General features: G+C 50.1%; 1 non-coding gene across 1 annotated transcript; it reads right to left on the bottom strand.

The window, feature by feature from the left end:
* Positions 1-5,164: 5,164 nt before the first annotated feature.
* Positions 5,165-5,271, bottom strand: LOC120710938. Its single transcript, XR_005690106.1, has one exon. It is a non-coding gene; the product is annotated as a small nucleolar RNA R71 (small nucleolar RNA).
* Positions 5,272-11,243: the final 5,972 nt, after the last annotated feature.

Here is an 11,243-nt window from a genome sequence, read left to right on the forward strand (position 1 = left end):
GTGTGTTGCTGCGCCGGCTCTGAGGTGTCGCAGTGGTGACGCACAACAAACGCCGCTGCCGTGCGCCGCCGCACCGTGGGCGTTGGTGCCCTAGTGCCACGGCATGTCGTGGGATTTCTAGGGGACCCACTGCCGGGTGGCGGAGTGCACCCGCCTATTCCCAGAGAGGGAGTACTCGGGAAGGTACTAGGCGATTGGGCTGATCTAGCTCTGAGACAAGCACACAAGAACACACGATCTAGAGTGGTTCGGGCCGCCGGAGCGTAATACCCTACATCCACTGGGAGAGGTATCGATCTTGGTTGTGTATGAATCTATCCTCTGCCGGGCCTTGGCTTTTACCCAGCCTGAGTTTTTCTTCTAGCGGGCGCCCCCTTTATAGACCAAGGGGTGCAGATACATAGGACGTTGGGGCCCCGACAAGTGGGCCCAACATGACTGTGCAGCATACTGCGCAGAGTATTTAAATGGCTACAGTGGTTACGAATCTTTCCTCCGATATGCTTCCATGCCCTGCTGACCCTCTGACGAAGGGTGGTCTTCTCTTGTCCCGTCAGCAAGGTGCCCGTTGGGGGAACGTAGCTTGCGGCGTGACCTGTTGAGGCTATTATGTAGGCGTCATAATGGGTGAAGCCGAGCCGTCGTATCCATCTGTTATGGCAGACTGACAGGCGTGGCATGGGCGGCGCCAGTAGCCCCACTATGCATCTTCGTAATACGCGATCAATAGTGCCCCCTGGTCAAAGAGTCGCCTCGGCTTCTGCTACATCAATGCGGACGTCCTCCTACCGCAATGAATACAGCGGTAGGTGAACCTTAATATGGAGACCAAGCGGCTTTATATACGTGTCTGTGCTTGCAGACACGTGGCGGCTCCGGACCACCCCGAGGTGGAGTGTCGATTCCTTCCCTTGGCGAGGGGTCCGGTTACTGTACCGGGGGTCCGAGACCCCAAAGGGGGGTCCGGGATACCGCGGGGCTCCGGACCTCCACGGGAGGTCCGGAGCCTCCGGCTGTTCGGGCTGAGCGCCTGCTTCTTCCGGAACACGTGGTGCTCCCGGACCTTTCCCAATCCGGAGGACGGGTCCGGGACCGTTGTCGGGTGAACAGGGCTTCCGGACCGCAGGGGTTCGGCTGCTGGACGTAGTTAAGGATAACTACAAAGCTCTTCTTGCCTAGACACAGCAAGAGGGGGTACCCCAGTCCTGGGGTACCGACATCATGCATATGTTGTAGTTCAAGCCAGATGTAGTGAAGCAAGACAGATGTGAATCTCAATGAAAAGCATCTTTAAACCCAATATCTCCAATCCGATCCTTCGATACCCCATCTACTAAAGCAACGCCCTGTCACGACGCCCCCCTTTGGACGAAAGCACCCTGAAGCAAGTCGAACCCCCTTTGGTAGTTCTGCCATGAACCTCAAGCCACCATGACTACAAGATCCTGCTAAGCGATCTATCTCGATAATAGATCTAGGATGAAGCAAACCCAAAGAAAAGAATGAAATTGAAAGAGAGAACATGGTCGCTAAAAATTCGGGATCACAAGTAACTTCACCATGAATGATTGTACATCACAAGATCACAACCGAGGCCCTACCTTGATCTTGATGATCCTAGCTCCAGAACTCCGATGTGGTCTTCCTTGCAAGGTTCCCACGTCGGCTAGGGAAGCCCCTAGACAACTAGCACGACCCTCGGCTCTCCGAGAGGTGTCCCTCTATCTTCTCTGCTCCTTGGCGTCGTCTCTCGAATGATCTTCTGCGTGAGCCTGGGGGAGGAGTCTTTAAATAGCCTTAGGAAACCCTAGGTCGAAGGGGAGGCCGAGACTCCCTGAAAAGGGCCTGGGCCGGTCGGCTCAATGGGCCCAGGTCGGCCGGCCTGGCCCATTTTCACGCCGCCTCGCGTCCTACTTTCTCCCCATGTCTTCTGGAGTCTTTTGGAGTTTATACCTTTCACGATTGCACCCCGTTGGACATCGTTATCTTCGAGATTTCTTTGAGGGAAAGGATAGGACGAAGAATCCTTTCTTAAATCTCTATTTGCTTTGCTTAGCCCCGAAGTATCTCGATCTCATCTTGTGGGCTTTGTCCTTTGGGCTTCATTGGAGGGTGGATGTGCATGAACGAGCTTCTAGTCGTCATGGCCTTTGGTCCTTTGCTTGGTCTTTGGCGTTTGGTCCTTTGCTTGGGCTTTGGCCTTCGTCTTTCTTTGTGTTATTGCGTGATCATGGGCCTCGTCATTTCATGCTCCAAAATTGGTCAAAAACCTGCAAAAACGAAGTACCTCCAAAATATATGTGCAAATGCGAAAATGAACAATAATCGGCCGAGGTTAGGATGGTTAGTGATTTTGATATTAAATTCATGCCATTATCAAAGTTAAACAGGGGATAAAATGGATACTTAAGGAGCACCAACAGCCTTAGAAGTAGGGAAAAGAGGGTCAAAATTCTGACCCCATGTGAGGACCATACACCTTGAGTGACTCGAGAGTACCATTGGGAAACCTGAACTTCTTTTGAAAAAGTCTTGCAAAACTCCGGGCTAGGAACCTGAACGAACTGCAGAAAACATTCCGGTGAAGGTTGTTCAGTCCTTCAACCACCCAAGACCAAGGGATGAAAACAGGTACGCCCCATCCTCCAGAACCTTAGGTATGAGCCAACTTACTCAGAGTACATACGGGACGAGTAATATGCTGTGCACAAGGTACCTACAGGGTGTGAATATTGATGCAACTCCTGATCCACCGAGCCTCGGTTTGAGCTTTGCTCGAGGACGAGGAAAAGTTTAAGTTTGGGGGGTGTTGACGGCCATTATTTCACGTTCTGGCCGTCAACTTCTCGGGAATAATCGAGCTTTACACTATGTTCCATTCATATTTTATTTAATTCTAATAAGTTCCACAAGTTCTGGATGAGTTTTGATTTCAGGAGAACACATGCCAAAAGAGGATGAATTTGGGCCAAAACCCAGGCCGACCGGCCTATCCTAGGCCGGCCGGCCTGGCACCCCACACACACTGCCACGTCTTCGATCCAGGGGCGAGGTCATGTACTCAAGTGTCTCTGAGCCGAGGATTGGATGTCGGTTTGATCGAATGGACCGAAAGGCTTGCACAAGGATCTAAGGACCAGGGTTCCCCTTACCGGTAGGAACCGGTCCGGTTTGACCAGTTACCTGTCAAACCGGTCCGGTCCGGTTTGGGCCGGTACCAAACCGGCCCAAATTAAAAATTCAAATTTGAATTCAAAAAAATGAAAAATTCCCAAAAAAAATCCTAAAAATACTTCAAGGTGCGACGAATCTAATGGTGTCAAATTTTCTCAAAAATTTGTTCGTTTAACATACTTTTGGGGCATTTAAAGTTAAAACAAAAAAGAAAAGGAAAAAAATGAGAGGACCCATTATGGCCCACTTGATAAACCGGTCAAACCGGCCGGTATACCGGTCCAAACCAGTTACACATGCGATTTTAAATTTGGATTTGAATTCACACCGGTCAAACCGGCCGGTAAACTGGTCAAACCGACCGGTAAACCGGTCTAACCGGTCGGTATACCGGTATGAACTAGTTGAACTGAGTTTTTTGAATTCAAATTTGAATTTGACCGGTCTTGGTTAGGCTAGATGATCCGGGTACGGATAGAAGTTCATTGTGCTTTCGGGCTTGCTCTAGTGTTTTACTCGTCCATCCGAAGGGTGGGAGACCTGGGGGCACTAGAGTAGTGACTTCATACACAAGCGTGGTGCTCGGGTATGCGGGATCCTTCGGATATGACCGTGCTCCACGGTGTGACTGGGGTAGACGGCAGGTGGTGACAGCCCTGTCCGTCTGGCGTAACAGCGGTGTTGCGTTTAGCGTACTCCCCGACATTCGCGTTCGGTGTAGGAGTTCATGCGAAGAGGTAATGGGACTGGATGTACTCCTGTGCGGGACCTTCTCCCCGCTATCCCATTTTCCTGGCACCTGCAGTCCTAACCATGATCTAACATGACCCTAGCTTTGGATAGAAGCACTAGGACACCTAACCTAGCCTAAGCTCCAGCTGACTTGACATAGGATAGAGTAGTTCTTTGTTTTATAGTTTCTCTCCTTTATTCCTTCCTCTTGGAGTGTGGATGTGTACTGTGTCACATTACCCTTGCTTATTCTTTATCTGTACTTACCCCTGTTAGAGTATTGCCTATTGCTTGAGGCACAATGTCATGGTTAATGTTGAGTACAATACCTTTGCCGCTACCATCCTTTAGGACACAAATAAATGATGATACCCTTACTCTCTGGGTGAAATGCTACAACGGTATATCTGTGCGCTTGCGGATCCATCTGTAATCGTATTGATTATACCACGAGAGTGGCACCCCTTGGGTGCAGTTGCTAGGATGGGTTCGGTGCCCTCATTTCTAGTGATTGCACTAAGGACTGCCAACAGGCATTTCTGGCACTGTTGCTAAAGATTAACCATTCCTAGTGATTGCATTAAGAAATGTCAACAAGTATTTCTGGCGCCGTTGCCGGGGACGGCATGTGAACAAAGATATTGTGCGGATATTAACTTAGACCTTGTACTCAGAATATAGTCTTTACTCTTTCAGGCTAATGTTACTTTATGTCTTCTTTTATTTTTTATTTGAAAGAAGACAGGGGTAGTGTATGACCTCTTTCTCCCTACCGGAAAACTACACAGACAATCCAGAGAGGCTCGTGAGAAGGGCACGACCTCACGTCGTTCCTCCTCTCGCTATCCTCCCGGCACAGAAACCCATTTCGGAAGCACCACTCGTTCTCGAGGCTATGGCTGAAAGGACTCTCCGCGAGTTCTCCGTCCCCTCCACCAACAATGTGGCCACTGGCCCCAACATCAATGTCGGGGACGTGAACTTCGAGCTCAAATCAAGCCTCATTAACATGGTGCAGGCTAGCCCATTATGTGGCAAACCGAATGAGGACACAAATGCACATTTGCAAAATTTTCTGGAGCTCTACGACACCGTTGTCATACGGGGTGTCGCCGCCGACGTTGTCAAGCTTCGTCTGTTTCCCTTTTTCCTCCTGGGGAAGGTGAAACAATGGTTTTATAAAGAAAAGGACATCGACACCTGGGCCAAATGCTCCAAGGCGTTCCTCGCAAAATTCTTCCCACAAGGCAAAACAAATGCCCTGCGCGGAAGAATTTCAAGTTTTCAGCAGACAGGGATGGAATCCATCCCATAAGCTTGGGAGAGGTTGCAGGAATACATCCTGGCCTGTCCTCATCATGGCACGGACGAGTAGCTCGTCCTGCAAAGCTTCTACAACAGGCTCACAATGACATCTCGAGCCAACATTGATGCTGCTGCTAGAGGAGCCTTCCTCGACCTGACCATAGCCAAATCCAAAGCATTGGTCGAGAAGATGGTCTCCAATCAGGGGTGGAGTGATGAACGACTCCAACCCCGCACCAAAGGCATGCATACCATCAAAGAAATGGATATGATTGCCGCGAAGCTGGACCTCATAATCAAGAAGATGGAGGAAGGGAGCAAACAACCAATCCATGCTCCCGTTTAGGCCATGGGTTTGCACTTCACGTGCGAAGTCTGTGGTAATGATGGATATTCGAGGAACGATTGCCCCGAAACCCGTGAAGACTGCGCTTACCTCAACAACAACAACAACGGGTAGCATCCACAACAAGGAGGCCAGGGGTGGAACCAGCCACGTCCACCTTTTCAGGGAGGTAATAACTACAATCCTTCTTATAATTCGAATTTCAATTCAAACCAACCTCCCTTAAGAGAACTTGTTCTTGGCCAAGTTAAAATTAACGAAAATATAAATAAAAAGCTTTTGGCCAATGACTAATCCCTGGAAAGTTTAAATGTTAAGCTTGAAACTTTGTCTTCAACTCTTAAAAACCAGTTAAGTTTCAACAAAATGATCGAAACCCAGCTTGCACAAATTGTTGCTTCATTACCTGCTGTTGAGAGCGGGAAGATCCCGGGGCAACCCGAGTCTCCCGTTGAAAATGTCAGCATGGTGTCTACCAGACAGGGTAACTCATCCCGGAGGCCACCACGCAATAACCATGCAGGTAGGTACTATCCCCCAAGGGACGACGTTTGGGATGGCATGGTGGTAGCGCTGCAAGAGGATCCAGGGGTCCCCATGATCAACTGCTCGATCTACATCAAACATTTCGAGCGATGCCTATGCGATCTGGGGGTAAGCATGAATATAATGCCCAAGGTAATATATGAAGCACTTGAATATCCTGCTCTTTCCCCAACAACTATGCTCGTACAGCTTGCAGATTCAACCATTCGGTATCCCAAAGGGATAGCCGAACACGTTTTCGTACGAGTACGAGACTCCTTCATCCTTGCCGACTTTGTGGTAATGGATATGGAGGGCGACCTCGGAGTCGACCTCATACTTGGGTGACCTTTTCTAAGGTCTGCCAAGGCAAGGATCGATGTTGGAAAGGGAGAAATCCGTTTCCGTGTCGGAAGGGAGGATATGTTTTTCAGGTTCAAGAAGAAGGAAGAGCAGCGCTTCATGATCCAACAAGATAGTGAAGGGCAAGCACTCTGGGGTGCACCAGAACCGCAGCCAGAACAACGACCCTCCGCACCTAAAAGAAAGAAGAAAGAAAAGAAGGTGTGGCGGAAGGTCGAGAGTTCGGCCTCGTCCAATTCTCCAGGACGAGTCGACGAATGGTAAGAACAATGGAGAAAAGTCGTGCACGTCGGACTTTAAACGACGCGCCCTTGCCAAAGGTAAATTGATATTTATCTCATATTTGCTTTTCAACATTTTCTTTGCACCTTATTTGTTTTTCTCCACTGCATGTTTGAAATTCTCAAAATTGTTTTCTGCATGCTGGAATTTTTCTAGCATTTTTCCCTTTTTACAAAAAGACCAAAAATATTTTCTGAGTTTTAAAATCCTTTGGGAAAAATAATTTGGACATCTTTTCGAGCAAACTTTTGGCTGTGCACCATATTTTCAAAGATCTTAACCGTTGAGGAAGCACCAGGCCGAAGAGGGACACCAGGGGGCCCTCCCTGGGGCCGACCAACCCCACAGGTCGGCCGACCCAGGGCCAACGGCTCCTGGGCCCCACCTTCTCCAACAGCTCCATAGCCATTGTGGGTTGCCTCTCCACTAGTGCACGAGCCATCTTCTCTTTAAATAGGGGCCGAGAGGAGTATTGAGCTCTCTCATGCTTACACACTCACTCACACTCCCTCTCACACATTCTTGCTCGGGTTTCCATTGGATTTTGGCTCAAGTTTGGTTTCAAGAAATCTCTCTCTCATTTCTTTGCTGCAAGATCATTTGCTCATTTGAAGGAACAACTCTCAGGTAAGAATTTCATTTTGATTCCGCTAACATAACCCGAACCGAGTTGTTCTCGTTCGTTCTTGTTCGCTCTTGTTGCAAGCATGAAGTGTGTAGGTCGGAAACTTTCCGGAGCTATCAAGAAGATGACAGGGTCAAGCTCATCTCGTTCACAGGGTGGGTCGATCTCCCATCATTCCCCCGAACCTACACCAACGCCGACCACGATGGACTATGAGCAAGACGAACAAGAGGAACAAATAGAGGAGCAAGGTGAAGAACCGCAAGCCGAGGACATGGAAATAGATGAAGATGATGCACCGTACCTCAACTTGCAAGATGACTACGAGCTTCAAGCCTACACCATGATCAAGAATCGAAGCTTTGGTCATACCAGAGCCTTCGATCCGGACCTTCTCGAAAAAACAGGTATGGACATTGACTTCGCTCGTGTTTGGCATGCGGTTGGATGGGATGGTTTTGTGCCCGTTGAGGAGAATGGTTCTCGTCTCCTTACCATCAAGTTTCTTTGCACTCTTCAGGAGGTTGACGATGTGTAACACTCCAATTTAAATTTCAGTATTTAATAATAAATTTAATTGGCTTTATTTAATTTTCTAAGGTTTATTATGATTAGTCTTGCATTTAATCTAATTTTGTTTCACAAGTAAATAATTTTTTTTCTTAGGTCAACATGTTGTGCATTCATGCTGGTGCATAATTTTATTTGATTGAGTGTGGTTTGAATTCAAATAGGTTTAGTTTGTTTGAAATAGGTAATAGAAAAGGAGAGGAAATAGGAAACCCAATCCAGTCAGCAACCCACCCAGGCCGGGTCCGTTTTCTTACCCCGCGGCCCACTTTCCCTTCCCAGCGTGCGGCCCAACCCGCGCAGCTCGGCCCGTTCCTTTTCTCCATTCCTCCGGCCCATCCCCGAGCAAGTGCCAGCCCATCCCGCAACCAGCCCCGTCTGCGCTCGCCCTCCCCTCCCCGCGTCGCTGACAGATTGGGCCCACTTGTCGGCGCCTCTCCTTTCTCCTTCCTTCTTCTCCCCGCGCTGACTCCCTCCTCTGTTTCCGCCCGCTCCGCCGTGAGCTCCGCTCCGCTCACCCCGCTGCCTCGTGGACCACCCCGGCCCCGTGACCCACAGGTCAGCTGCCCCGCGCCATCGCCCTTCTAGAAGCGACGCCACCAAGCCAGATCACGCGGAACCGTTGGCGTGATCCGCTTCCACCGCGTTCGGCGCCGCCCGCGATTCTCGTCGCGATTGCGCCGTGCACGCACGCCCAAAATCCCGGCCTGCCCTTTAATTAGCGCCCGCATCCCTCCTCTGTGCCCTATCCTCGCCATAGCTGCCATTCCCGAGCTCTAGCACCACCGCCACACCCTCTGCACCGGAGCAGATTCCCTACGCCACCGTAGACCCGCTGCTCCACCACACCACAGCCCGCCAGAGCCACCGCAGAAGCTCCGTCTCGTGCCCAAGACCGACCCGAGCCTCCTGCCCTCGGCCTCCACCCTACACTCACCGGAATCGACCACAGCTCCGCCGCCGCAGGTGAGGCAGTCTCCGAGCAATTGCTCACCACCGGTGACACTCTTGCCCCCTAGACCCTCTGTTCGCCTCCGCAGCCCGACCACGCACCTGTACGCGGGATCAGGACGCCGGGAGCCGCACCCCCACGGCTGCTCCACGGGATCCGCCTCACCCTCCGCCGCCCGAGCTCGCCGTCGACCTTGCTGTGCCGTGCCTCCGGCCATTCCAAGCCTCTGGTGAGCTCCGCCCTATTCCCCTCTCACTTGTGCACTAGCGCTGGGCAAGCCTAGGCCATAGTTCCCCTCTGCCCCACGCGAACGCTCTCACAGGGGCGCCGCCGAGCCGCCATGCCGTGGCGCGCCCTGTTCCGCTGCACCGTAGCCCCGTGCAGGGACCCCTGTGGCCTTGCCGTGTCGCACACGTACGCCCTGACCCAATAGCGCCCAAAACCCAGCTCAGAATCGCGCGAACGCGCGATGCCAGCGAACCTCCGGCCGCCAGCGCGGCCCTGCTCCGCCGCAGGCCTCGTCCGAGCTTTGACCCACCTTCCTGAGCACCCGGGTGAAATTGCCATGCCGTGCTGGTACTCCCAGTGCAGGTCCGAGCCTAAATCTAACTTCGATGACTGAGATCAGCCATCTCCGGCGAGGTGCCACCGCGGGAAGTGATTTCCCGGCGAGTTCCGCCGCCGCCGTCGACCCCTTTTAACCAGAGCCGAGTGATCCAAAATCAACGGCCCAGATTATAACGTAGAACAGTTAGATCCCGGCCATCAGATCTAGATCCAATGGCCTAGATCTGTAGATACCGGTTCGCCCGGGCACTTTTGCTAAAGAGCCCCTAGGTTTTCTGGAAATCAACCCGCAGTCCATCCTAGTTCAAAAGTAATTCCATTTAAGCCCATGCTTTTACGTTTTAAACCCTGAGCTCTCCAGAAATTGAACCCGCCGTCCCGGGACGTGCAGTTTTGCGCGTTAGCCCCTGGATCTATAGGTTAATTATGTTTTAGTCCCTAGTTTTTACCCGACCCCCCCTATAACTTTCCAGTTTATCGCAGATAAACCCCTAGAAACTTAGTTTTTCTTGCAGAAAAGACCCTAGATCTTGTTTTAAGCCTAGTTTTCGCGTTCTAGCTCCGTTTTAGATGTTCTTTATGTCCACGATATCGTTGTAACGTGTAGAATAGCTCTAGACCTGTTTTGTTTGCTGTTTTTATCTATTTCTTAGTGTTAGCCATTGTTTGCATGTATGTTTATGTTGTTGCCTTGTTTTTGGCCATGTGTTCGTGAGTAGACGTTGAGCTACCGGAGGAGCATCAGTACCAGTACTCGGAGCAGCCATCGTCTTCACAGCAGTTTGAACAGCAGGAGAACTTTGAGGAAGGCAAGTATAACATGAACAACACCTATCATCTTTAAATACAATTTCATACTGCATTTTAATATTGTATGCCTATAAGGATCATCCTAGCCACTCTATTTACCTTATATATACCCTTTGGGTTGCATTTTGGTTAGTCGTGATAGGTGTCGCGCTATAACACACTTGGTCCTTTTTAATTAATTTGATTAATGGTATATGCAACTTAATTCTGGGAGTGGCCCTCTGTGATCTATGCTTGAGTGGCTCACGTCTCGTTAAAAATTGGTTTTTCTAGAAACATGGTTTAGGGGGCCAGCATGGTGCTTAGTGTTTGGTTGGCCACTCTCCATAAGGACCGGTTCATACAGCGACAACCTGGGACAACAGCGCTACCACAAGACTAGAATGGGATGGTCTTGGCTTACTAATTAGGTCTTTTTGGTTTGGAGTAACTTACCTGCGGGGCAAGGGTGGTAAGCTTCAATGGTCCCTGCTCCTCCGGCTTGGTCTGTGCTCCGTGTCTTGTACCCCCGTGAGGTGGGCCCCATCGTCGCTGATCCAACTCCTCGCGGTTATGCCTTACCAACGAGATTCTTTGTAACGGCCTTGTAGTGTGTTTGCTAGTCATCTCACCTAAGGAAGTGTGATGAACAACTAGTGTAACTCACGACTTGTGGGTAAAGATGTGCAACCTCTGTAGTGTAAAACTGGTATACTAGCCGTGCTCACGGTCATGAGCGGCCCAGATCCTCCTTTTGATTAGTGGGGTTATCTTCCTTTGATTAGGGGGGGTTCCCCGGGTGGTTTGGATTGGTTCTCAGTAGTATCATATTAAATTCTGATTAATTACTATGCAACTGGGGTATGGTAACTCATCAACTTGTAGTAAATAGCTTTAATAAAAATTTTGCCAAGATTAAAAGCTAATGCAGTTAAGTCAGCCAACCTTATAGCCTCATAGTTTGTGTTATACTTGTTGAGTACAAGTTGTGTACTCACACTTGCCTATTCTAC

Source organism: Panicum virgatum, chromosome 5K (assembly GCF_016808335.1).
Source record: "Panicum virgatum strain AP13 chromosome 5K, P.virgatum_v5, whole genome shotgun sequence".
In the NCBI taxonomy this organism is placed as follows: domain Eukaryota; kingdom Viridiplantae; phylum Streptophyta; class Magnoliopsida; order Poales; family Poaceae; genus Panicum; species Panicum virgatum.